Source organism: Bos indicus x Bos taurus, chromosome 28 (assembly GCF_003369695.1).
Source record: "Bos indicus x Bos taurus breed Angus x Brahman F1 hybrid chromosome 28, Bos_hybrid_MaternalHap_v2.0, whole genome shotgun sequence".
In the NCBI taxonomy this organism is placed as follows: domain Eukaryota; kingdom Metazoa; phylum Chordata; class Mammalia; order Artiodactyla; family Bovidae; genus Bos; species Bos indicus x Bos taurus.
Genome location: NC_040103.1, coordinates 16,221,380 through 16,243,998, shown reverse-complemented (window position 1 = coordinate 16,243,998; position 22,619 = coordinate 16,221,380). Strand labels below are relative to the sequence as shown.

At 40.9% G+C, this 22,619-nt stretch overlaps 1 non-coding gene across 1 annotated transcript; it reads left to right on the top strand.

The window, feature by feature from the left end:
* Nucleotides 1-495: 495 nt before the first annotated feature.
* TRNAG-UCC lies at nt 496-566 on the top strand. Its single transcript has one exon. It is a non-coding gene; the product is annotated as a tRNA-Gly (tRNA).
* Nucleotides 567-22,619: the final 22,053 nt, after the last annotated feature.

The following is a 22,619-nucleotide window of genomic DNA, read 5'->3' as shown; positions in this document are numbered from 1 at the left end:
ATATGCAGGAGGGATCCTTGAACTTGGGGAGCGCTATGTCCCTGGTTCTTCTGGTTGTATAAATCAGCATGCTCTTGTAATTGTTGCTACTGTTTTGGAATATTAGAGCAGTGACTGTTACTACCAACTGGAGACTCTAATATGGCCCTCTTGAGAATCACGTCCATAGTGATAAGTGTGGCATAAAACCTCAAGTGTGTCATGACAGAAAAATAAAAATTGGAAAAAGAAACCCACTGGAATAAGGCTTGAAATAAAACAATAAAAACAAAAAAAACTCTTAATTTCTCATTGATTATTTTCATATATGAAGTGTGATAAGAAGAATTCTTGATATTTGAATAAACGAGAGAATGGTTTTCAAGTCTTGTCTTTCTGGCAACTAGATAAAGTCACATGGCATAAAGAGACTTGAGAACAATCCATGTCCTTCTCCCCAGTTTTCTTCCCCCTCAAGTAATCTTTTTACATTACAAAGTTACCTTTGGGGAGAATTCCCAGGTGGTCCAGTGGTTAGGACTCAGCACTTCCACTGCTGGGGCCTGGGTTCAGTCCCAGGTTGGGAAACTAAGATCTCATAAGCTGTGTGGTAGGACCAAAAAAAATGACCTTTGGAGTATAAAATAACCATTTCCTAAATATAATTCAGGCCAGCTCGTGACAAAAATGACATGCATTACAAATAACCAGGTCAGAAATGAATTCGGTTTTCCTCTGTACTTTGTTCCTCCCTCACCTCTCACACTCAGCTGCTTTTTGCAATGTCACTGATGCATCCTCCAAAACCCACAGAAATATCTTCTTCTTAACCCCACCTCCCGGGGTACTATGAGGTCATACTATCCCCTCGCTTTATCTTTTGTTTCTGAGAAGCACTTACTGATATGTGTGGGAGTGCTTTAGTGGATTAGACAAGACAAGCGCCTGGGCTCAGCTGCAGAGGAGCACCCTGCCTGGAGGAGAAACTGGCTCTCATTGACTGCTGGGAGCTGCTGAGCATCTTTTCTGTGGTGGTTCATCGCTTCTTCAGCTGGAAAATGGTGGGCTCTTCCTGCATCACACAGATCTAGTTTCAGTTCAGTTGCTCAGTTCTGTCTGACTCTTTGCAACCCCATGGACTGCAGCACGCCGGGCTTCCATCTCCATCCCCAACTCCCAGAGCTCACTCAAATTCATGTCCATCAAGTCGGTGATGCCATCCAACCATCTCATCCTCTGTTGTCTCTTTCTTCTCCTGCCTTCAATCTTTCCCAGCATCAGTGTCTTTTCCAAGGAGTCAGTTCTTCACATCAGGTGGCCAAAATATTGGACTTTCAGCTTCAGCATCAGTCCTTCCAATGAATATTCAGGACTGATTTCCTTTAGGATGGGCTAGTTGGATCTGCTTGCAGTCCAAGGGACTCTCAAGAGTCTTCTCCAACACCACAGCTTGAAAGCATCAATTCTTCAGTGCTCAGCCTTCTTTAAGGTCCAACTCTCACATCTGTACATGACTACTGGAAAAACCATAGCTTTGACTGGACAGATGTTTGTTGGCAAAGTAATGTCTGCTTTTTAATATGCTGTCTTGGTTGGTCATAACTTTTTTTCCAAGGAGTAAGCGTCTTTTAATTTCATGGCTGCAGTCAACATCTGCAGTGATTTTGGAGCCTCAAAATACAAAGTCTTTCACTGTTTCCATTGTTTACCCATATATTTGCTATGAAGTGATGGCACCTGAGCCATGATCTTAGTTTTCTGAATGTTGAGTTTTAAGCCAACTTTTTCACTCTCCTCTTTCACTTTCATCAAGAGGCTCTTTAGTTCCTCTTCACTTTCTGCCATAAGGGTGATGTAATCTGCATATCTGAGGTTATTGATATTTCTCCCAGCAATCTTGATTCCAGCTTGTGCTTCATCCAGCCCAGCATTTCGCATGATGTACTCAGCATATAAGTTAAATAAGCAGGGTCTCAGAAAATTTAATCAATCTTAGTCCCTCCTTCATTTACATAGCCAGGGAGCCCCTGTGTGACCTAGGCCTGACGCTGCCTTCTTTTGGTCTCATAGCCCAGTCCAGATCGGGCAGCAAGGTCATCAGACAGGACAGGTAGGAGATGTCCTCATCAGAACAGTACTTACTATCCTTTAGCCTTCAGAGATCAATTCTATATGCAAAAATGTTGGAGAAACATTTTAAGATATTAAATTGGATTTCTACATATTACGCTTTTTGTTGTTCAGTTGCCCAGTTTTGTCCAGCTGTTTCTGACTCCCTGGACTGCAGCACGCCAGGCCTCCCTGTCCCTCACCATCTCCCGAAGTTTGCCCAAGGTCATGTCTATTGCACTTTTTACTGTATGAACTTTCTGCTGGTTGAGAAAAACTGTTTGTAGCCCTCATTCAGCTTTGTTACACACTCCTGAGGGTACTTGTTAAATATTTAGCCACACCTCTTATTAATTACCTTTATCAGGTGTACCTTTTTCAAATTGCACAATGTAATCTGCTCAGCTTAAAGTTCTGACTCACACCTATACCCATAAAATTTTGCATCTTCAATTAGCAAAAATTATTATATGTGGTAACCATATTTGGCAGCATGTTTGGAAAGGGCATGTAGCATACAGGCTGAGAACCAGTGGACCAGAGAAGGTGTTTTCAAAGTGTTTGTACTAACAACAACAGCAGCAACAGCCATAATATCACTTGGACCTTGTTAGCCATGTAGATTCTCAGTCCATCTTCCCCATTCTACGGAATGGGAAACTGCAGCTGGGATAATGCAATCTGTGTTTTAACAAGCCCTCCAAGTCATTCTGATGGATGCTGAAGTTTAAGATCCATTGTACAACATTAATTATTACCACACGTGCTCAACTGAGAAGAAGCTTAACGAATGGCAAGAAGCAGGTATAGGACTGAGTTTCTTTCCGCTGCCATATGCAATTCATTGCAGTGAAACATTTGGCTTATCACAGAAGACTTTGGTTTTAGGAAGTGATTCTTAGGCTCTGGTTGTGTGTCAGAGTCAGGCTTTTAACCAATGCACATTCCTGTGTTTCATCTTGGATATTGTTATTGAGTCTGTAACAATAGGGCCCAGGAACCCGTTTTAAATAACCTGTCCAGGTGGGTCCACAGCCAATCAATGAATTGTTTGTGAGTCAGTGATTCTAGGCCTGTGCTTTGAGGGGTCATTAACATCACGTGGAGCATTTCTGTAGGCAGGTCCCTAGCCCAGCTCCCAGGAAGTCCTCTCCATCAGGTCTGGGATGGGACCCAGAATCTGCTTTTCTAACAGGCTCTGGGTGATGCTGGTTCTTGCCCTCAGCACTGATCTCAAATGCTGTGGTGATGGCTTTTGAGCTCCTAAACAGATGGCAGACTTATTTACGTGAGCTCACCTCTTCTGGCAGACAGCCAGTGATTTTTCTTAGTAAACTGTGTATCTTCCTGAGATATTTATGTTTACGCAGGCATACATATATCAGTGTTCATATACAGAACCTTCTTTTTTAAAATTTTATTATTTATTGTTTTTGGCTGCACTACGCAGCATGTAGAGTCTTAGTTTCTTGACCAGGGATCAAACCCTCACTCTCTGCACTGGAAGCCCGGGGTCTTAACCATTGACTGCCAGGCAGGCCCCACTAAGCCTTCTTTTTAATTAAAATGCTAACCCTCACTGCTCTGTACTTTAACAAAATTAATATACTGTGGAATCTTTCCATTTTAATACATGGAGGACTCCCGGTTCTTTGTGTGCAGCTGCGTAGTACTCATCACCTGATTGTTCCATAATCTGTTTAAACAGTCTCCTCCTGATGGGTGTAATTGAATTTCCAGTTCTGGTGTCCACAAATAAACCAAAGAGCAGACACCCAAAGTCCAAAAACCTCATGTTTGAGCAAATTGCCTTATATTCGCCATTAGCTCCTCAAGAGATCACCTTCTGGCATTGTTCCATAATTATATTCTCATTGATTCTGAGTAAAGAAGAACAAAAGTTTAGTTTTGATCTGTGTAAAATATCTTTTTAAAATTCCCATTGAAATATTAGACAAAGAGTTCTAATGGGTAAGGAAGGGTGGAGAGTAATAGCTATTGTGAACACCTTGGCGGCCAAGACTTTGACTAACATGGTCTTAAACTCAATCATTAGGAGGCAACATTTTGGTGGGTGTCATCATGTTTTTTCACAGAAGTAGCATCTGGCTCAGAGAAATTAAGGTTTATAGATAGTAAATAGGGCACTAAGGTGTTAACTTAATAAAGGTATTATTTCACTTCTTACTAATTCCAGCACCCTGTGTTTTTCCCTCATGAATATCTTCAGTTTAAGGATGTGTGTGAAAACGTGGGGGTTCAAAGCCCAGATCCAGCTGTCCCAATCTGCATGGACCCTGCTTCTTCCTTAGAAGGGCTCATTCTAGGCTGATGTCAATGAGGCACGTAAGGCACAAAATTCAAGGAGGAGTTCCTCTCAGAGTCATGCACTTGAGCCCTGTATGCTTCATTCCTTTACTCTAGTAAGACCTGTGCCTTAGTGTTCTTGTATATAAAATGGGGATAAAAATAATGACTTTCTGTCTTTTTTTTTTTTTGGTGAGGATTAATGAAATTGAGGATTAACATAATTTACATGCATAAAAATATTTAAAACAGTACTTGCCTCACAGTAAGTTCTAGTTCAAGTGAATTATAATTAAAGTTTAGTTTCTTTATTATTCACTCACATAGAACAGTCATAATCCTGCTTAAAGAAATGGAACTCTGAAAGCTAACTTTTTTTTTTTCCAGGAGAACAAAAGAATACTTTATGGCTTTTTATGAGCTTTTATGAGCTTTCTTTAATAAGAAGATGCTGACATCTCCTTTTAAGTCATCGTCTTCTAAAGTTCTCCCAACAGAAGCCGCTGTTGGGAAGCCACTGGGCATCCGTCTTAGGGATAGGGCCTGGATGGTGGGGCTCTGGCAAAGGTTGACCTGCACAAAAGGGTCAGGCCAGGGGCAGGCTTCCTTGTGACTCAACTTTTCTTTTCTTCCCCTTCAGAGGCACGAGGTGGGAGTGGGGGAATCCCAGCTCCTATTTAATGTCAGCTTTTATTCAGTTCCTTTTGAGCATTCCCTCCTACCCACACTTCCTCCCACTCATATCTCAAAATATTAACGCCTGAGACAGAAAGTGAATTCTGAGGCTTTTAAGTAAAGACTTCAAAAATGTCTGTCATGTATCTTTATATATTTGTAAATTGTTTAAAATGTAACAGAGCTGGTGTATTGTGTACAGATTGGTGATGATGTCTCACAGCTATATCGTCACATCTACATTATAGGCCAGTGCTTCATGAGAACCAAGGCAATCATGATTAAAAGCTGATCAACTAATATTTTTATGGCTTAATTTGTTTCTTTAATAATGAATGTGCCATCAGACAACCTGAGTCAATAAATATGGGTTAGGACTTTGCCATTTTTTGCTTTAGAAGGAGGAATATGAACTCTGCACTGTATGTTTATAGGTACATACCCTGGTGTGTATGCCTAAGTAGAACATATATCACCCATTTTTATTTTCAAAAATAAGTGGTGTTGATGAAGCCTCCATCAATTTGTGGGGGTGATGCATGGAGTATCCATTTGTGACTCTTCCACCGTCTGCATCTGGGAAGACAGTGCTTTGGCTCCTGATGGCACTCTCCTGCTGTTTATTAACCATAAACATTTAAGAACGTTCTGTGATCCAGAGTTCAGAGTCTTTGGAAGCCTTTGCTGGAGAATGCACTGCACACTGGGCTGGCCTGCGATGGTTGTTTTTACTGTTCCACAGACAAGTTTTCTCTCACCCTTGTTGTCTACCACTAGTTTCGCTCGGAAGAGCAGCAGCTTCTGCGTTCCCCTGCGAATAGGTCTTTGCTTGCTGTGATAGCATGGTGCTCTCGTGAGCATCCATGGTGAGCTGGTAGATCGCAGTCATTTGTGGTGATGGTGGACCTGTCTTATCTTTCACAGATGGTTCAAATATGAAACTCATGAAAATGTCCACGTTGGATTAGCATCTTGGCATGATTATAAATGTTAATGGCAACCATCCCTGTTATTTAGGCCAGGGTGTCCCCACTATTTTGATCATTCAGTCCATTAGTAAAAAAGCAGTCCATTCACTCAGGGTATGATAGTGGTTCTCAAAGGGGATGTTTTTGCATGCCTGGGGAACAATTGACAGCATCTGAAGACATTTTCTTTATTACAACTGGGGAGGAGAATGTATTACTGATATCTAGTGGGTAGAGGCCAGGGATGCTTCTAAACATACTGGATGCATAGGGCACTCCCCCCCAACCCCCAAACAAAGAACTATGTCACCTCAAATGTCAATAATGCTGAGACTGAGCAGCCCTAATATATAAATTGAACCATAGGAAATTGCACATAATTTCTAACTATACATATTAGAGTGAACCATATGAAATGCTGATGTTCTCTCAGTTTCTATTTACAGAAATGGTAGTCTCATACATTTCAGCATAATTTGTGAAATTATAGATTGTATAAATTATTCTACCAATGAATATTTACATTATAAAATTCACAAAATAGGCTCTTTGGGAGTCTATGCCAATAAATATAGTTTCAGCATTTTTGTATTGTATCCCTGTGGATCATTTTGCACATAACCCCTTTTGGAAAGTACTGCTCTAGACTGTAGTTTAGTCTGGAGTTTGGTGTGATGGCCATTGACTTACTAGGCTAGACTCTCTTATAGTGTGTTCTTTGGTATACGTAAGGGTTCTTCATGGGAACTGGGGGTAACTAGCTGCTGTTTATAGGGTTCAGTTCAGTCACTCAGTCATGTCTGACTCTGCGACCCCATGGACTGCAGCACAGGCTTCCCTGTCCATCACCAACTCCTGGAGCTTGCTCAAACTCATGTCCATCGAGTCAGTGATGCCATCCAACCATCTCATCCTCTGTCGTCCCCTTCTCCTTCTGCCTTCAATCTTTCTCAGCATCAGGGTCTTTTCCAGTGAGTCAGTTCTTTGCATCAGGTGGTCAAACTATTGGAGTTTCAGCTTCAGCATCAGTCCTTTCAATGAATATTCAGGACTGATTTCCTTTAGGATTGACTGGTTGGATTTCCTTGCAGTCCAAGGGACTCTCAAGAGTCTTCTCCAACACCAGCGTTCAGAAGCATCAATTCTGTAGAAATCTGAATCTGATCTTCTTTGCCACCTGAATTAGGGCAGCTCCTTGCAAAGCTGAGACATTGAGTATCCATTTATATTGCATTTGAAGAGGGAGTTTAGCTGGCAGAAATGACACTCTGACATCCACTGCATGGGGAACTGATCTGCAGTGATCTTCTGCAGTCTCTTTTCTCTGGGTCCTTAGTGTGTAGCACGCCCGGCAGCTCAATAAGTGCTCTTTGAAATGAACTCCAGAGGACATTCTGCTTGGATGAAGGAGGACTTTGAATTCAAGTGAGGAGAGTCTTTTCTCTTAATAACATCCCCTGAAAAAAATCTGATATTCCCAAGTTTCTTATTTTTAGGGAAGTTTATATGCTATTTTTACTTTTTGGTTTATGAAGTGGTATTTATTAAGAACTCATTTGGGTGTGGGTGTTTCTGAACTTCTCTTTTGTGTTCTTGTCTGAAATGAATATGGATTGGTAAAAACAAAAGCCATCTCCCTGCATATGGTGGCATAGTGTGCACTGATCTTGTGAAGCATGTTGAAGAAATTCAGTGCCATCATCTTGGCACTCAAGCACTGGATAAATGTTAGACTTCTCCTAGAGGGCTTTTAAAAATACAGATTCATGATCTGGGAGAGGTTCTTAACATTAGTATTTTTTAAACAGTCCTCTGATGACTCTACCTTTCAGTCAGAGCTGAGACCACTGATTGAGAAGTTAAATATAATACATTTGTTTCCTGCGTCTTTTTAAAAATATAATTTACTATCTAGCACTTTATGTGAAAGTCTTTAATATCTATATTTAAGTGGGAAAACCCCACAAGATATGGATATATAGTATATGCATATCGTGTGTATATACAGAGTATATGCATAGTGTGTATATATATAGGAGATGGACAATGACACATACGTATATTCAGGAAAGAATTTATGAAGAGATACCAAAATTTTTAGCACTTATCTCTTGGGTGGGATTTCGAGTTTGGTGTCAAAAGGAGACTCACTAATTGTCCAGTTTACATTTTTTTCCCCCAAGAGCATATTAAAAAAAGGACAAAAACAACAGATGACACCCTACGAATTTTCATTCTTTATTTCTTCATATGAGTCTTTTTCTAAATACTGCATTGTAGGTCTCTCATTCTGTTGGCACTGCATTGACATCATTTCTTTGGAAATTTGTTGAAGAGCATGTTAAATTTTCATTGGGGAAAAGCTGGTTAGCTCTCTCCTAACAACCTCTTCAGCAAGATTCTGATGTATTATTAAAACAATGCCTTTTTTGTTTCAAATTCTTTATGGGCAAGCATATTATATGAAAGAACTGTTTATCACAATGGTCTGGAATAATCACTACTGACATTTTTATGAGTCACAGCAAAATTCAAATAATGTCTGTGTGATGGAATGCACAGTAAAAGGGACTCAAACATATAGAATCAGGGTGTCAGGAATAGTGTTCCATATTAGAGTTCCTCCACTGAGATGGATATCGTCTTTAAAGTTACTGCTGATTTCACTGTTCCAGTAACATTGATGAAATCATTCTGAGGAAGCCTGCCTTACAGTCCTCTGAGAACAGTCGATTAAATGCATATATTGTATAGTGAGGAAACTTAAGAGTTTGCAAAGCCCTTCTCATTTTCCTGTTACTCTATGTAGAAAGACGAATGTATGTGATTTTGCTGCAATGATTCTGTTAACTAAGGAATGTTTACAAGTGAAAAAATAACCATCGCGATGGGGAATTCTTTCATGGCTGACTTGTTTCATGTTGTCATGAGGAGTCAGAGTTTCTGACAAATGCCATATAACCTGGGCTAGCTCACATAGGTTATCTGTGCTTTTTTAGATTCAGATAACCTTTTCTTGCATCCTCTGAAGTGGCTGAATTGAGGGCCTTGTTTTCCCTGATCCAGCACCAAGCAGTCTGGTCCAGTTCCTTTTTGTCCAATGTTATAGATGTCACATCTGTGTAGAATAATGGAACTGACAATGGTGAGCATTCTGGACGGGCTCAGGCATTTACAGGAGGCATTATAGCCTTTGCTCCTCATGGAAACCCTGAAAAAGGATTGAAAGTTCCAAGGGCAGAACCCATGTCTCAAATGTTGACAACCTGTGCAGTTCTGTGCACACAGTAGGCTTTCAGGAAGCATTCAACATCTCTTTCCAAAGATGCCTAATACTGAGTTCTTTCAACATCATGCTCTCTCTCTTTAAAAAGGTGCTAATTTCTTCAATGGGCTTCCCTGTGGCTCAGTGGCAAACAATTCACCTGCCAATACAGGAGATGCGGGTTCGATCCCTAGGTTGGGAAGATGCCCTGGAGAAGGAATTGGCAACCTATTCTACTATCTGGTACTACTATCTGGGAAATCCCATGGACAGAGGACCCTGGTGGGCTACAGTCCATGGTATTGCAAGAGTCAGTCATGACATAGTAACTAAACAGCTGATTCTTAAACCTTTCTAGCTTTTGTCTATTATTGAAACAATGCGTCGTGGCCTTCCCTAGTGTCCTTGGAGTTCTATCAATAAATAAGGTTTGCATGGATTTTTCTGACTTGCTGAAGGACAACTGTGGTTATTAATCCTGGGAATCTTATTTGAAATTTTTACATGGTTTCTAGGACTGAAGACGATAAAATCCTATCTCTTTTCAAGATAGATGTTTATATTTATAATAAATCTTCTGAGATTTTTTGCTCAAAATGGGAAGCTTCTGCTTACTTTTTAGACTTAATCAATTCCTCCTACAGTTTCCCAGCAAAGATTTGTTCTTTGGGGTGAGATTTCTACAAAGAAATCAACGTCAAATGAAATTATTAAAAGAAAAATAAAATGTTTAAATCATACGTTTTGATGTTGAACATCATGATGATTTCAATGAATAAAAACTGACAAAGGACAATGTTTGCTTTATTATTGATTCAGCATGTAGAGTCCAGTTGGATTGCAGAGCACCTCACTTTATGGGTTAAGTTCTTTATGTGAAATATAGAACCATGGATCCTTTGTATTTTAGGGTGATTCTCCCCTTTAACCTTGGGAGTATGCCTCTTAGGGTTTGGGATGAACAGAGTTATGCTTGACATCAGTCTCAGTGCTGTTTGTTTGTTTGCTTTGGTTAAACATAGGAATTTACTCAGCCAGGAACTTTTATTGTTGGTTTTCTTCAATGGACTACTTTCTTTGCCAGGCTCCAAGATTCTGCCCCTTCTAGTTTTTCTCCAAGTGATCATTAAAATTACCTGGAGTACTTAAGATTCCTAAGATCTTTCCTTGGCAACAGGATTTTAGTTTGTTGTTGTTGCTCAGTCACTAAGTTGTGTCCAGCACTTTGTGGCCCCATGAGCTGCAGCACGCCTGGCTTCCCCATCATTCACTATCTTCCGGAGTATGCTCAGACTCATGTCCATTGAGTCGATGATGCCATCCAACCATCTCATCCTCTGTCGCACTCTTTTCCTCTTGCCCTCAATCTTTGGCAGCATCAGGGTCTTTTCCAATGAGTTGGCTCTTCGCATCAGGTGCCCAAAGTATTAGAACTTCAGCTTCAGCATCAGCCCTTCCAATGAATATTCAGGACTAATTTCCTCTGGGATTGACTGGTTTGATTTCCTTGCAGTTCAAGAAACTCTTAAGAGTCTTCTCTAGCACCACAGTTCGAAAGCATCAGTTTTAGTTAGCCTAGGATATTTTTGTCATCAAAAGTTTATAGCCCTGTGGTTATACCATCATGCCTAGGGCAGGCAGTTGGTAGACCTAGAGATAACCAGGATGGTAGAAGTGGGGAAAAGAGAGGGGAGACCAGAGGAATTGGATATTTCACTCCTGTGAGGACCCAGGAGTTCCATAGTACCTCTCTAATTTAAGAAAAGGCTGGGCAAAATTGTGTTTACCTTTTGAACAGCCCAGTGTATGTTTATACATGTGGATGTTCATATACATGCTTGCATTTCAATAGCTGCCATTTGTTAAGCCCTGGTAGGCCGTATGCACTGTCTCATTTAATGCTATAACCATGGTTTTTTATTGTGGTGACAGAGTACATGACCAAATCTTTTATCATTAGCAAAGTATAATGTGTCTCTGACAAATTACTTTTGGTAAACGTTTTAATTCACAAAGGTCTTTTGCACAAATCTATGTATGTGTACACCAGGCAAACTTGTCAGAGATTTTGCAATGGACAAAAAAAAGATTACTATGTGTCTTATCAATGAAATGTTACCTGAAGCCTTCTGTATTCTTTCTTGCAAGTTATCTAATTTTCTAGAGGTGTGTGTCTTTTGTTATCTTTAACAAGGTTGCAGAAAACTGATGGTAAGACAAATAAATTTTGTCTTATGGAGTCAACATTAACAAATCTTCCTTGTGGAAAAGGCCAGTTTAGTATCTATTTTTTGAATTCTATTATATGAATTATTAGTATATATAAGACAAAATTGTTCTTATGTATGTATCTGCTCTTTGACCTGATTCTAACATCATATTGGTTCTTTCATTATTTTAATGACTTCTATAAAACCTTTGAAATACATTCATTTTATATTCACATAAGAATTATCATTTGAACATTTAAAAAGATTATCCTTTAACTCATGTCATTCTTATAAAGCCTTATGAAAATATGTTAATATAACAGATGAGGAAAGTTCAGTCAGTGGATGGGATTAGGAACCCCTAATCATCCAGTTGATCTGGATGAATAGTTAGGAGTTTTTGGTTATGCTGGATCAGAGGATCTGGAACTCAGGCAATTTAGAGTGGAGGCTCAGAGAGGTCAAAGCCAGATAATTGGCACAAATTCAAAACCTGGTTCTAGGATGGAAAGGAAAGTGTCAAAGACTTAAACAAGCAGCAGGTGTGGGACATAGGGCAGATGAACTGAAAGTTTGAATCTAGCAAAAGGGTGAGATAATCAGAAGCCCATGATCCAAGTAGAAATCTGACCAGACAGCATGCGTTGCTTCCAAAAAGTACGTCTTGATATGGAGTTTTAGCAGTCTTGTGTCAGAGTCATTCTGTGGTCCCGTGGCAGCAGGAAGCAGCCCCATCAGGGGCATTTAAACTAAGCATAAAATTGGAAACATCTGGCCCAGTGAAGGCGCTCATGGGTTGAGGCAGGCAGGGACTCCTGAAACCTGCGTCAGGACAATGGCCTTCAGCTGGGCTCAGCTGCAAGGAATTGCATTGATTTTTTTTTCCCCCAGAAAACTGCACACATTCCCCAATTCCCCATGGAGCTGACATTTTCTTAGCACCAGATTAATCAAACTGGTTCAAAGTGAAAAAAACTTTTCTGGTCAAGTTAGTCTTAGTCTCTTGATAGTAGCAACTATTACCTGGTCTTTTTTATTTTTTCCCTGACTTTAAAGTACTCCTGAAGTTATGTTTGCTGCCTTTCTAATTTGTAAGCTAGATAGGTAGCTTGATAGCTTTTTTTTTTTTTTTTTGGTAAGTTTTTGTTTTTTGGGGTTTTTTGGCAGCTTTCATTATCTGCTACAATCAGGAAATGGTGATGTTTTGGAAGTAATTTATGAAATAGTGGTGATTTGGTAATTACTTTTTGGGGTAGGACAATCTTTGTGTTAAAGCAGTCCTTCTCACAGCTTTGATCAGTTACATTACAAAGGGAAAAAGTGATTCCAGATTTGCCCTGCATGGCTGGTACGAATCTGTGAATGATAGTTTTAGTACAAGACGTTGAAAGTGACTTGGGTGCCTCATTCTGCACCATTATCCAAGGATGCAGCCACTGTTTTACATTAATTTCTTATTTTAACTATATAAAATCTTGCTAAGTTAGCTCATCATGATTAAAATGAACTTTAATCAGAACAGTCATAAATTTGCTAATTATTTTGTGTGCTCAGGTTTTAACCTCTGCTCAGAACTTCAAGCTTTATTTAAACTTTAGGGTGTTTAGTACAACTTTTCCCAATCTTCTTTAATCAGAAACCTAAGTAGCTAATAGCTAATTAGTAGATTAGCTTATTAGTTTTTTGCATTACATAATGTCTATTTCAGGAGAAGGCAATGGCAACCCACTCCAGTACTCTTGCCTGGAAAATCCCATGGACGGAGGAGCCTGGTGGGCTGCAGTCCATGGGGTCGCTAAGAGTTGGACATGACTGAAGCAAATTAGCAGCAGCAGCAGCAGCAGCAGCAATGTCTATTTCGTTCCTATATATGCTGGATGTCTCTGTACTAAGTTGTTTGCAATGTGATACAATTTATTCTTATCCTGTGATTTGACTCACAGATTCCCTAGAACTCAAGTTATGTAGACACAGTGAAGGTCTCCTGTAAAGAAGAAAAGTAACCCTTTTATAACTGATACGCAAAGAAACTGATAAGAAGTCCCTGGTTATTCATAGGTATGATTTATATTGCCCCCAAATAGGTGGAACTTGGCTGTACTCATCAAAGGACTGTAACTTCTTTTATTTTCGAAGTAATGGATTTTGTAGACAATAATGGCTGATTTGCTACAGAAACATTGTGCTCATGTATCATGATCTAGTTTGTGGATCAAATTTTGAAAAAAATATTTAAGAGAAAATTGCAAAATGCAAAAAGGATTAAGATTTTTGGGTTAGGGTATGAATTCAGTCAATTTAAAACATATCACTCTATGTGTAATTGAAAGTTATTCACTCAGTCGTATCCAACTCTTTGTGACCCCATGAACTGTAGCCCACCAGGCTCCTCTGTCCAGGGAATTCTCCAGGCAAGAATACTGGAGTGGGTTGCCATTTCCTTCTCCAGGGGATCTTCCCAACCTAGGGATTGAACTCAGGTCTCCTGCATTGCAGGCAGACTCTTTACCAACTGAGGCAGCCTGGTGCAATTGGTCTGTTAATATCTAAAAACTGTTTTTGATATAATTTTTACCAGAGGGTGGTCATATCATATAAATTTTCAGAAGGACAAGTTTTCTGTTTGCCAATCAGTATGATTTGTGTGTGTGCATTCACTACTCAGTCGTTTCCGACTCTTAGCAAATCCGTGGACTGTAGCCCTAAAGGCTCCTCTGTCCATGGAATTCTTAGGCAAGAATACTGGAGTGGGTTGCCATTCCCTTCGCCAGGGGATCTTCCTGACCCAGGGATTGAACCTGGGTCTCCTGCATTGCAGGCAGATTCTTTAAATGACAATAAACAAAAATACCATAATAAGTAACACAAGAGCCTGTGCTTTTACTGGAGCAGTTTATGACCTATATAGCAAGGCAGACTATACAGACAAAAAATTCAGAGGAAAAAATATTCAAGGATTGTTAGTATTCTAGAAATTGAACGCAAATTGGGAAAGCATCTTAAAAGATGCCTTGGTTGAACATTTTTTTCTTATCTTTGTTTATGTTACTCCTCTGAAATAGCTCCTAATTGGGTGATTTCTTTGCAGCCCTGTGCGTGGTTTGGAATGAGAACGGTATTTGAAATTGATAGGTCTGAGCTTGAATCTTAAATCCATCATTTTGTACTGAATTATGTGATTTTGTGTGTGTGCTTGTGTTAACATTGCTGACATTGAGGCCCACAATCAGAACACCACCTATCACCTCATGACAAAGAAATTTCAATAATCTCATAACTGCTTGGCACTTTAAACCCATCTTCCTGATCCTACACACACAGCCTGGGCTTTGAGGCATCCACATTTCCAGGGGTTGTCTGTGATATTTATTTATTTTTTAGCTTTGTTGAGTTTAGTTATTTTACAGTGTTGTGTTAGTTTTTGCTGTACAGTAATATGAATCAGCTATATGTATACATACATCCCCTCTTTTTTTGAATTTCCTTCTCGTTTAGGTCACCATAGAGCACTGAGTGGAGTTCCCTGTGCTGTACAGTAGGTTCTCATTAGTTATATATTTAATACAGATGGAGGAGCCTGGTAGGCTGCAGTCCATGGGGTCGCTAGAGTCGGACACGACTGAGCGACTTCACTTTCACTTTTCACTTTCATGCACTGGAGAAGGAAATGGCAACCCACTCCAGTGTTCTTGCCTGGAGAATCCCAGGGACGGCGGAGCCTGGTGGGCTGCAGTCTATGGGGTAGCACAGAGTCGGACACGACTGAAGCGACTTAGCAGCAGCAGCAGCAGCAGCAGTATGTATATGTCAGCCCCAATCCCAATCTCCCAGTTCACTCCCCACCCCCTTCTTCTGTCTTTGGTGTCCATGCTTTTCTTCTCTGTATCTGTATCTCTATTTCTGCGTTGCAAATAGGTTCATCAGCACCATTTTTCTAGATTCCACACATACGTGTTAATATATAATACTTCTTTTTCTTTTTCTGACTTACTTCATTCTCCAGGACAGTCTCTAGGTCCATCTGTGTCTCTGCAAATGGCACAGTGCGTTCCCTTTCATGGCTGAGTAATACTCCATTGTATATATGTACCACATCTTCTTTATCCGTTCCTCCACCGACAGACATTTAGATTGCTTCCATTTCCTGGCCATCGTAAAAGTGCTACAACAAACATTGGGATGCATGTATCTTTCAAAATTATGGTTTTCTCTGGGTATATGGAGTTATCGTTACGATTCTCTGCCTTCGCTCTTACTGTGGTGAGGCAAAATAAAATTAACATTAGACTGAGCTCTTTGAAAGCTTTTATACCTTGTGTCTCAGTGCCTGAAAGGTGCCTAGAACATGATAGATGTTGTATATACATTAGTTGACCAACTTTGAATTAGAAAACCTGGATAGATACCCAAGCTTGTTTTCAGCTAAGTGTCAAGCCTCTTCTGAGAGAATTGGTTTAGAAACATCACAATTTAGAGTGAGAGATAACTTTCCTATTGGTAAAACGAGGGGCCGAGGCAAGATACGTTTCTCCAAGATGTCTTGCAGTTGTATTAATGAAAAATGATCTCTCCCTCCTCCAAACCTCTGTAGCCTATTTTCATTTACCCTTCCTTTTTATTAATGTTTCAGCCCTGGCTGGACTGTAAGCTCCTGCGGTGCAGGGACTTTGTGTGAACATGGATTGTGTTTCCTCTAGCACCTGCCTGGAGCCTTAAATATACAAGGCGCGCTGGGAGCTTTTTGGTGAGTGTTCGGATGGATAGTGGAGCTTGTGCCCCGAGGCACTTTGTTAGCCTCTGAGCTGGGGCTTGTCATTCTTTAATGTCTCACCCAGGGCACTGGGTCTGGGCAGTGGCACCTCTCAGCTCCTTAGATATTGCAACCTTGCTTTTCTTTATTCTCCTTATGCCTACAGCAAGAGGGAGGCAAGAGAAGCTTTTCTGTCTTCTCTGCCGTCTGCACGCAAGGCTTTTTAAGATGAAGGGGGAGACGCTTCGTTTCCCCTATTGGAGGCAGGAGAGAATCTGGTGGAGAGAAGGCTCGGAAGTGAGCCAGCAGTGACTTGGGGAAGCCTTCTCGTGCTCCCCAGAATCTTGGGGCCAGGCTTTTTTATCTTCTGGATCAGCTACAAATTATCAAAATGCCCACAGGCATCATAAGGCAGATTTGCACGTTGATTTGGATAATTAGAAGCTGTTTCCAGCAACAAGTTTGTATTCAAGCCATTGGCAGTCTTCAGGTGAAACAGTCTTCTTATCATTAGGGTTAATTCTAAGAAGCTGAAGAAAATGGGTTTGCAAGCTTTGAGACTAGGGGTTGGAAGGGAGAGGAAAGCAGTAACCAAATAATAACTAGTCACTACCAGTCTGCCAGGCCAGGCCACTGTGTGCAATGGACCCCAAACAAGCCTGATGAGAAGCCCCTTTTGGGGTATACATGCTCAGGGCTCTCTCCCTGGAGCTTCAGATGCAGGGGTTCTGTGGTGGGGTGGGAATTTGGCTTTTTAACAAGCACTCCCAGGTGATCCTGATGGTGAAGGTGAGAAACGCTGCCTATCCTTAGGTATTTAAAGAAGCCAGTTTGCAGCGGTCGTGTGGGAGAGCGCAGGTTCGAATGGAGGCCGGAGCAGTGGCAGTATAGCCCTGGTCCTCATCACACCACGTGAAGTTGGGGCTTGCTGTTTTCCCCATTGTGGAAGTTTGCTGATATGTGCCATTTTATTTGAAGATAGAAGTAAGTGAATTTCTCATAAATTATTTGATGACTATATCAGAAGCTTCCAGCAAATGTGAAATAAATTCTCCCCCGATTTCCTTCTTGTCCTGGGCTTTATATTTAAATTTGGCTCAGGCAGCCTCTAGAGTGGTGTGGTGGTGAGGTATTTTGGCTACTCAAATTAATTAAACAAGATTTATTAAGATTCAGTAGGTTCAGGTCTTTGCCAGGCAAAGAAATGATGCCTCTTAGGCTTCACAAACTCCTTGAGATGTAGTATTATTCTCATCCTTATGGTGAGATGGGCAGGGAAGCACAGAGAGATGACCAGCTGGCTTGAGGTCACACACCAGCCGGTGAGTCCCTGGTTTGGGTACCCTCTGCTGTGTGCTGGGGATGGTGTCTCCAGTAGTTGCTCTGTGTGTACCCTTGGGATTCTTTTTTATAGAATACACCTCTCTCTCATTTCTTGTTAAAAATGGTTTTTTATATTGGTCTGTATTTTACAACTTACAAAGTCCTTTCAAATGTCAAGTTTTATGTGATCCCCACAACAATCCTGTGAGGCAAGATTTATAAATGAGAAAACTGAGTCTTAAGAACGTAATGACTTGTCCAAGAGTGGCAGTTAACCCTTTTATTTTACTTATCTTTAAAAGAATTAAGTGTTCTGCATCAGTTTAGTTCAGTCACTCAGTCGTGTCTGACTCTTTGTGACCCCATGCACTGCAGCATGCCAGGCCTCCGTGTCCATCACCAACTCCTGGAGCTTACTCAAATTCATGCCCCTTGAGTCAGTGATGCCATCCAACCATCTCATCCTCTGTTGTCCCCTTCTCCTCCTGCCTTCAATCTTTCCCAGCATCAGGGTCTTTTCAAATGTGTCAGTTCTTCACATCAGGTGGCCAAAGTATTGGAGTTTCAGCTTCAGCATCAGTCCTTCCAATGTATATTCAGGACTGATTTCCTTTAGGATGGACTGCGTAGGTAATAAATATATATGGCACAAGTTTCCATCGGTACAAAGAATAATGGTAAAAGCCAGCTGCCCAAGTATTACTAGCCACTATGTTGCCTTCCCCAGAAGGAAAGCCAGCGCTGGAAGCAGCTCTGCAGACCCTAAGCTTGTGGTTTCCCCACTGCTCTGTAGCTCCCTCCAGTAACTTTCAGGAACCTTCTGTCTGTAGTTTTCACTGTGGTTTGATTACTCAAGGGTCTAATATTTTCACTGCAGCAACTTAGTCCTATAGATAAAATAATACAGTGCCTCTTGCTTTGACAATCTTTTCTCACCATCCCTACCCACCCCCAGCAGGCACTGATGTACGGAACATGTACATTCAACTGTGGGTGGTCACAAAGAATTTTCTTCCACAATAAAAAAAAGGGATGGGGGTAATGCTGTTCTTGTCTGCTGTGACCATTGCAGACATTAGGAAAATATAGACAGTGGAAAGATAGGACACTGAAAGATGAACTTCCCAGTCCAATATGCTACTGGAGAACAGTGGAGAAATAACTCTAGAAAGAATGAAGAGATGGAGCCAAAGCAAAAACAACACCTAGCTGTGGATGTGACTGCTGGTGGAAGTAAAGTCCGATGTTGTAAAGTACAATATTGCATAGGAATCTGGAATGTTAGGTCCATGAATCAAGGTAAATTGGAAGTGGTCAAACAGGAGATGGCAAGAGTGAACATCGACATTTTAGGAATCACTGAACTAAAATGAACTGGAATAGGTGAATTTAACTCAGGTACCATTATATCTACTACTGTGGGCAGGAATCCCTTAGAAGAAATGGAATAGCCATCATAGTCAAAAAAAGAGTCTGAAATGCAGTACTTGGGTGAAATCTCAAAAATGACAGAATGATCTCTGTTCATTTCCAAGGCAAACCATTCAGTATCACAGTAATCCAAGTCTATACCCCAACCACTAATGCTGACATTGAATGGTTCTTTGAGAACCTACAAGATCTTCTGGAACTAACATCCAAAAAAAAAAAAAGATGTGCTTTTCATCATAGGGGGCTGGAATGAAAAGGTAGGAAGTCAAGAGATACCTGGAGTAACAGGCAAATTTGGCCTTGGAGTACAAAATGAAGGAGGGCAAAGGCTAATAGAGTTTTGCCAAGAGAATGCACTGGTCATAGCAAACACCCTCTTCCAACAACACAACAGAAGACTTTACACATGGACATCACCAGATGACTGATACTGAAATCAGATTGATTATATGCTTTGCAGCCAAAGATAGAGAAGCTCTATGCTGCTGCTTCTGCTAAGTTGCTTCAGTCGTGTCCGACTCTGTGCGACCCCATGGACTGCAGCCTACCAGGCTTCTCCGTGCATGGCATTCTCCAGGCAAGAACACAGGAGGGGGTTGCCATTTCCTTCTCCAATGCATGAAAGTGGAAAGTGAAAGTGAAGTTGTTCAGTCATGTCCAACTCTTAGCGACCCCATGGACTGCAGCCTACCAGGCTCCTCCATCCATACAGTCAGCCAAAACAAGACCAGGAACTGACTGTGGCTCAGATCATGAACTCCTTATTGCCAAATTCAGACTTAAATTGAAGAAAGTAGGGAAAACCACTAGGCCATTCAGATATGATCTAAATCAAATCCCTTATGATTGTATAGTGGAAGTGACAGCTAGATTCGAGGAATTAGATCTGATAGAGTGCCTGAAGAACTATGGACAGAGGTTCATAACATTGTACAGGAAGCAATGATCAAGATCATCCCCAAGAAAAAGAAATGTGAAAAGGCAAAATGGTTGTCTGGGGGGGCTTTACAAATAGCTCAAAAGAGATGCAATAAAGGCAAAGGAGAAAAGGAAAGATATACCCATTTGAATGCAGAGTTCCAAAGAATAGCAAGGAGAGATAAGAAAGCCTTCCTCAGTGATCAGTGCAAGGAAATAGAAAAAAATAGAATGGGAAAGACTAGAGATCTCTTCAAGAAAATTAGAGATACCAAGGGAACACTTCATGCAAAGATGGGCACAATAAAGGACAGAAATGGTATGGACCTAACAGAAGTAGAAGATATTAAGAAGAGGTGGCAAGAATACACAGAAGAACTATACAAAAAGATCTTCAGGACCCAGATAACCACAATGATGTGATCACTCACCTAGAGCCAGACATCCTGGAATGTGAAGTCAAGTGGGCCTTAGGAAGCATCGCAACAAACAATGGATGGAATTCCATTGGAATGATGGAATTCCAGTTGAGCTATTTCGAATCCTAAAAGATGATGCTGTGAAAGTGCTGCACTCAATATGCCAGCAAATTTGGAAAACTCAGCAGTGGCCACAGGACTGGAAAAGGTCAGTTTTCATTCCAATCCCAAAGAAAGGCAATGCCAAAGAATGTTCAGCACAATTGCACTCTTCTCACATGCTAGCAAAGTCATGCTCAAAATTCTCCAAGCCAGGTTTTAACAGTATGTGAACCATGAACTTCCAGATGTTCAAGCTGGATTTAGAAAAGACAGAGGAACCAAAGGTGACATTGCCAATGTCTGTTGGATCATTAAAAAAAGCAAGAGAGTTCCAGAAAAACATCTACTTCTGCTTTATTGACTATGCCAAAGCATTTGACTGTGTGGATCACAGCAAACTGTGTAAAATTCTTCAAGAGATAGGAATACTAGACCACTTTATCTGCCTCCTGAGAAATCTGTATGCAGGTCCAGAAGCAACTGTTAGAACTGGACATGGAACAATAGACTGGGTCCAAATTGGGAAAGGAGAATGTCAAGGATGTGTATTGTCACTGTGCTTATTTAACTTATATGCAGAGTACCTCATGAGAAATGCTGGGCTGGATGAAGTACAAGCTGGAATCAAGATTGCTGGGAGAAGTATCAATAACCTCAGATATGTAGATGACACCACCCTTATAGCAGAAAGTGAAGAAGAACTAAAGAACCTCTTGATGAAAGTGAAAGAGGAGAGTGAAAAAGCTGGCTTAAAACTCAACATTCAGAAAACTAAGATCTTGTCATCCAGTCCCATCACTTCATGGCAAATAGATGGGGAAACAATGGATACAGTGACAGACTTTATTTTCTTTGGCTCCAAAATCACTGCAGATGGTGGTGACTGCAGCCATGGAATTAAAAGACACTTGCTCCTTGGAATAAAAGCTATGACCAACCTAGATAGCATGTTAAAAAGCAGAGACATTACTTTGCCGACAAAGGTCCATCTAGTCAAAGGTATGATTTTTCCAGTAGTCATGTATGGATGTGAGAATTGGACTGTATAAAGAAAGCTGAGCACCAAAGAATAGATGCTTTTGAACTATGGTGTTGGAGAAGACTCTTGAGAGTCATTTGAACTGCAAGGAGATCCAACCAGTCAAACCTAAAGGAAATCAGTCCTAAATAGTCTTTGGATGGACTGATACTGAAGCTGAAACTCCAATACTTTAGCCACCTGATGCAGAGAACTGACTCCTTGGAAAAGACCCTGATGCTGGGAAAGATTGAAGATGGGAGAAGAAGGGGATGACAGAGGATGAGATGGTTGGATGGTATCACTGACTCAATGACCATGAATTTGTGTAAGCTCCAGGAATTTGTGAAGGAAGGGAAACCGGGCGTGCTGCAGTCCATGGGATTGCAAAGAGTTGGACACGACAGAGCTGCTGAACTGAGGCAGTGGAAAGAGCTTTGGAATAGAGCTTCTCTATGTTTTCATTCAACCAGCTGGGCATGATCTTGGGCCAATTACCTGATCCTTTCTGATCCTCAGTCTCTTCCTCTGTGAGATGTTGGATGGATTTTGAGGAGGAAATGAGATTTATGAGAATAGGTCCTGGTTCTCAATACCTGTCCCCTTAGTCACATGAAATTGTGTTAGAAGTGCTTTTCCCCCTGGTTTAACCAAAAATGCTTGATATTTTTTCTTGTTCACTGGGCTTCCCAGGTGGCACTTATGGTAAAGAACCCTCCTGCCAATGCAGAGATAAAAGACATGGGTTCCATCCCTGGGTTTCGAAGATCCCCTGGAGGAGGATCTTGTTCACAGCCATCCTTATAAGCATTTACAAGAAAGCGGTGCTATCTATGTGTGCGTCTTTTTTCAGCATGGAATTTGGTCCTTCAACTCTTGGATAGAGGTGACCTATCAGATTAATGTCATCTCCTGTGTGGTCACCCTAAGAAGGTTCCTCCCAATTTCTCCATTTATCTTGACTGTGGCTCCCTATTTATTGCTTTATCCTTGCCTTTGTGAATTTCACTCTAAGGACTGTTGAGCACATTTATTGGTTTCTTTGCTTGATGTTGCTTATCTCCCTCATTAGAATGTAAGCTCCCTTAAGGTAGAGGACGTATTTACTTTATTCACTGGTGTTTATCCAGTAGCAGCACAGTGCC